Source organism: Coenobita brevimanus, chromosome 86, assembly GCF_032717465.1.
Source record: "Coenobita brevimanus isolate Jiangsu-jjx chromosome 86, ASM3271746v2, whole genome shotgun sequence".
NCBI classification, from domain to species: domain Eukaryota; kingdom Metazoa; phylum Arthropoda; class Malacostraca; order Decapoda; family Coenobitidae; genus Coenobita; species Coenobita brevimanus.
The window spans coordinates 5,936,073-5,942,349 of NC_137039.1; positions in this window are offsets into that span (position 1 = coordinate 5,936,073).

Sequence of the window (6,277 nt, forward strand, 5' to 3'; positions counted from 1 at the left end):
CCGTCTCCCTTTCATTCTCTGCAATCAACACCAAATCATCAGCATACAACAACTCCCACGGGAGTCCGTTTCTAATGTCATGTGAAAGGGCTTCAAGTACCATGATAAACAACATGGGACTCAAGACTGGCCCCTGATGCACACCAACATTCACGGAAAACTCATCACTCAAATCTCCATTCACTCTCACCTGGGTGTGAGCACCCACATACATGGCCATAACCACCCTAGCCAGCCACTCCTCCAAGCCAAGCTTTCTCATTGCCCACTTCACCACCTCTCTAGGGACTCTGTCAAAGGCCTTTTCCAAATCAACAAAAACAAAGATCCCTTCTCCTACCAATATATTTTTCCTGAAGCTGTCGAACAATGAATATGGCATCAGTGGTCCCCCTACCTGGCATAAACCCAAACTGCATCTCATCAATATTCACTCTTTCTCTAATCATACCTTCTAAAACTCTCTCCATTACCTTCATTATCTGATCTAAAAGCTTTATACCTCTATAATTTCCTCTTTCCAGGGCATCACCCTTCCCTTTATACACATTTATAATTACACTCTTCAGCCAATCATCTGGGACAACACACTCATAAATAATCCTGTTTATCAGGTCAGTGACTAAACTCACCCCTATATCGCCTGAGGCCTTCAACATTTCGGCAGTCAACCCAGACACACCTGCTGCCTTCCCCACCCTCATCCTGCCTATTGCCTCACTCACAGTAGCAGTATCAATCAAAGGCCAAGGGCCAGACACTGGATCTGCTGGCTCCAAACCTTCCCTGTCCCAGTCAAACTCCTCATTCAACAACCGGTTATAATGCTCTCTCAATGCATCTTTAATATCCTCACTGTTCACCACTACCCTTCCTTCATCATTCTTCACACACTGCTCACCTATGATATCCCGATTATCCCTCTTCACCTGACCTGCCACCCTAAATATATTTTTCCTTTCCCCATGATTTAGGTTATCAAGTAATTGTCTCTGTGACCCAGACTTTGCCCTGTATACCTCTCTCCTAGCCCTACGCTTGGCAGCCAAATATTCCTCTTTGCTACCACCCTTCTTCCATTCCCGGAAAAGCCTTCTTTTCTCCTTAATTGCAGCTTCTACACCCTCATCCCACCACCAAGTTACTTTATGTCTTGGTGGTCCTCTTGTCCAGCCGCATGTTACATCAGTAACTCTCAAGAAATTGTTCTTGAGGGCTCTGTACTGTTCATTAATGCCTCTGTCTACAGCTCCCTGTTTAGCCACCACTCTCCTCAACTCGCTATAGAAGGCATCCCTTACTACTTGGTTTTTCAGCTTCCATATTTTCCTCCTAGGTACATAAGTCCTCTTTTTCATCACTTGTTCTTTAAGCACCATATCACAAATCAATAGTTTGTGCTGCTGCACACACTCCTCACTTCCTATAACTTTAACATTCCTCACTAACCTCATTATTAAATATAACAATGAACAATGTGATGACGCAGTGGGTCAAAGAAGAGACACGGTTCTGAGGTGAAGACACTCCAGTAAGACTGGACTTACTGTTTACCAAAGAACCCGATGTAATAGAATCATTGGAGTATCAGTGTCCTATTGGAAAAAGTGATCATGTGGTCATTGAGTTCCAGATGATAACAGGGAACGTGGAGCCAAGAGACGAGCTTTATAGGCAGGAAAGATACAACTTTGGGAAAGCAAACTTTACATGATTGAGAAAATTTTTCAAAAATGCAGATTGGAGGAAATTCAGAGAAACTAGAGATACAGAGGAAGTGCGATATTTTTCTAGCCTTCTATAACTTGGGAGTGGAAAAATTTGTGCCAAGAGTAAGGGAGAAAGAAAACAGAAAAAAGAGTGGTTTAATAGAAGGAATGTGAAGGTGGATGGAATAGTTGGTGAGTGGGGTGTGCCTGCTGCGATAGATGAGAATGGCAGTGCGTTAGTGGACATTTGTGCTGGGAGGGGGTTGGTGATAGCCAATGCCCTCTTCAGGCATAAAATGATCCACAGGTATACATGGTGAGTGATGAGGAGGGTGGATGGTGAACTGAATGAAAGGAAGACACTGATTGCTGATGTGTGTGTGGATGAAAGGATGCGAAGATGTGTAATGGATGCAAGAGCTTATAGAGGTTGGGGGAGTGGACTTTCTGACCACTACTTGGTGGTGGCCAGAATTAGGATTCAAGACAGATGGAGGAATAGAAGAAGGGAAAGACCAGAGAAAGGACTAGTTGCAAGGAGAGTGGAAAGGTTACAAGAGGATGAGAAAAAAGGCAGAGTATAAGAGAGAAGTGGAGGAATGATTGGGCAAATATGAATTGGAGCAGATGGGGGACGTGGAAGGTGTGTGTAGGATATTTACAGAAGAAATATGTGCAGCATGTGATAAGTTGTTTTGACAGGGGGGGACAGACGGATGTGGTGGTGTTGGTGTGATGGTTGCGGAGAAATGGGTGAAATATGTTATGAATGTTTTGAGAGTAAGCGATAGGATATTGGTAGTGAAAATTCTGTTGGGAAGAAAGATAGCTGTGATTATATCGGTATATGCTCCACAGGCAGCTTTGGATGAAATCAGAGAAAGATAGATTTTGGGATGATTTAATACGTGTAGTGGGTGGTATGGGGGATGATGAGATAGTGATTTTGGGAGGGGACTTAAATGGTCATGTAGGTGAAGCAGCACAAGGTTATGAAGGAGTGCATGGGGGATGTGCATATGGTCTAAGGAATGCAGAAGGGGAAAGGATACTCGAGTTTGGGGAGGCAACGGACATGATTGTGTGCAACACATATTTTAGGAAAAGAGACAGTAGGTTAATTACGTATGAGTCTGGGGGAAATAGCAGTCAGATAGATTATTTTCTGGTTAGGAGGGCCGATAGGAGGTTAGTGAGGGATGTTAAAGTTATAGGAAGTGAGTAGTGTGTGCAGCAGCACAAACTATTGATTTGTGATATGGTGCTTAAAGAACAAGTGATTAACCCCTACACCGCGGGCTTGTTTACCAATGACTTGCGTGTGCCGCGGGGTTATTTGGGCTCCGACAGACTCTCAAAAAATATTTGCCAAAAATCAGTTATTAGTCCTAGAATAATAAGATTACATATGGTTATGGCACATACCTTCAGCTTTCTCCTGGAATGATTGTTGAGCCTTCGCCAGTTACCGTAGGACTTGTGGAGACCTCTGAAGTAGGGTAACGAAGTCTCCACTTTACACTTCCCGACAACCCGTAATATGATTACCACAACCAGATACAAACACTATAAACACTATTCTACAATTTTCAAGTAGTTTGGGATCCATACTAAAAAAAAAAAAAACACTGTGAAAGCAATGGAAATTACGAGCGCGTCTGAGCGTCGCACTGGCACTAGTTCGCTCTTAGTAGTCTGTCATTTATTATTCATAAAACCCCTCACACTTTATATTTCTATTACTATATAACACTTATATATATCTACAGTCTTTATTCATAAGTTTCCTTCAGTAGTATTAGTTTATTGTCACTGTAGGGATTCAATTTCTTTCAGTAAAATACGTAGCATTCACTTTCTCGTCCTGTATACTGGCATTGAGAGTGAATGTCACTTTCATCTTCACTCTCATAACTCATAGCATTCAGACATGCTAGAGTGAAACTTTCACTTTCATTACTCCTAGGGTATATACTCGTATTCTTATAATACTACTCATTTACATTTCTATTTACGTTCTCTATTTTATTTACGTTATTTACATTTCTATATTATTTACACTGTGTTGTGCACTGTCACTTGAAATAACTTATAAAACTGTTTTCCATTGTTCACATATATTTACATTCATTACTTTCACTTGCTGTTTACACATTATTTACACATTATTTACAATTCCACTTGCACTGTTTTACTCAATAGAAAGATCGTAGTCACTCTTTTATCAATTGTCAGCCCTTTACCTCTTTCCACACGAGGTTTAGTATGGGGTAAATGTCACAGGGCCATTTGCATGGGGGTGAAAAAAGACCTTGAAGTCAGCAAGAAGAAACATACGTACTCTCACTTCGGAAGTTGAGAGTAACCTGATAACAGAGGGCTAGCGTGGAGGCCTGCTAAGGGGTTATTCAGGGTTACCAATATTACTTCTTGAAACAGCTAAGTCTAGCACTGATATGATTGGCAGGAAATCTAGACAATACATTATAAATTTGGTAGTTCCAGGTGAATGTAAATATCACTTAGGCTTCTCCCTTCCCTCCTTACATGTATATTTATTTCGAAAATAGATTAGAGGCCTACTTAGGAGATATATTTTCAGAGCTACCAATGTTAGATCTTGAAACAGCTTTGTGTAGCACTGATATGATTGGCAGGAAATCTAGACAATACATTATAAATTAGGTAGTTCCAGGTGAATGTAAATATCACTTAGGCTTCTCCCTTCCCTCCTTACATGTATATTTATTACGAAAATAGATTATAGGGCATATTTCAAGGGGAAAAAAACAGCGAAAATTAGCGAATGAGTGCACGTGAGGTGTTGTCAGGTGATAATTAGCCAATTCCAAGTGTTTGGCACTCTCACTTAACTTATTTCTTTCTTGTATATATTATTTGGTATAAGAATAGGACATAGGGCTTATTTCAATGGATGAAATCAGTGAAAAATTCCAGGGAAGATTTACTTAGCGTAGCACGGCCGGGCATACGAGAGGATAGGGTAATGGAGGGGGGGTAGGGAGGGGAGTCAAGAACGGGGAGAAATGGCTAAATTGTCAACAATGGATGGGAGTACAGATGAGATTAGGAGTGCTGACTAGTGTTGGACATTGGCAGTACTGATAGATGATACAAGCCCCCACTTGGAAGCCCGGGTGAATTCAAAATAACACAGAATCACAAAAGCGACGCCCCGCGGTATGATCCCTTGCTCCCAAGCATCACGAAAGTGACGCCCCGCGGTTAAGGGGTTAAAAAGAGGACTTATGTACCTAGGAGGAAAATATGGAAGCTGAAAAACCAAGTAGTAAGGGATGCCTTCTATACTGAGTTGAGGAGAGTGGTGGTTGAACAGGGAGCTGTAGACAAGGCGTTAATGAACAGTACAGAGCCCTCAAGAACAATTTCTTGAGAGTTACTGATGTAACATGCGGCTGGACAAGAGGACCACCAAGACATAAAGTAACTTGGTGGTGGGATGAGGGTGTAGAAGCTTCAGTTAAGGAGAAAAGAAGGCTTTTCCGGGAATGGAAGAAGGGTGGTAGCAAAGAGGAATATTTGGCTGCCAATCGTAGGGCTAGGAGAGAGGGATACAGGGCAAAGTCTGAGTCACAGAGACAATTACTTGATAACCTAAATCATGGGGAAAGGAAAATTATATTTATGGTGGCAGGTCAGGTGAAGAGGGATAATCGGGATATCATAGGTGAGCAGTGTGTGAAGAATGATGAAGGAAGGGTAGTGGTGAACAGTGAGGATATTAAAGATGCATGGAGAGAGCATTAAAACTGGTTGTTGAATGAGGAGTTTGACTGGGACAGGGAAGGTTTGGAGCCAGCAGATCCAGTGTCTGGCCCTTGGCCTTTGATTGATACTGCTACTGTGAGTGAGGCAATAGGCAAGATGAGGGTGGGGAAGGCAGCAGGTGTGTCTGGGTTGACTGCCGAAATGTTGAAGGCCTCAGGCGATATAGGGGTGAGTTTAGTCACTGACCTGATTAATAGGATTATTTATGAGTGTGTTGTCCCATAAGATTGGCTGAAGAGTGTAATTATAAATGTGTATAAAGGGAAGGGTGATGCCCTGGAAAGAGGAAATTGTAGAGGTATAAAGCTTTTAGATCAGATAATGAAGGTAATGGAGAGAGTTTTAGAAGGTATGATTAGAGAAAGAGTGAATATTGATGAGATGCAGTTTGGGTTTATGCCAGGTAGGGGGACCACTGATGCCATGTTCATTGTTCGACAGCTTCAGGAAAAATATATTGGTAAGAGAAGGGATCTTTATTTTGTTTTTGTTGATTTGGAAAAGGCCTTTGACAGAGTCCCTAGGGAGGTGGTGAAGTGGGCAATGAGAAAGCTTGGTTTGGACGAGTGGCTGGCTAGGGTGGTTATGGCCATGTATGTGGGTGCTCACACCCAGGTGAGAGTGAATGGAGATTTGGGTGATGAGTTTTCTGTGAATGTTGGTGTGCATCAGGGGTTAGTCTTGAGTCCCATGTTGTTTATCATGGTACTTGAAGCCCTTTCACGTGACTTTAGAAACGGACTCCCGTGGGAGTTGTT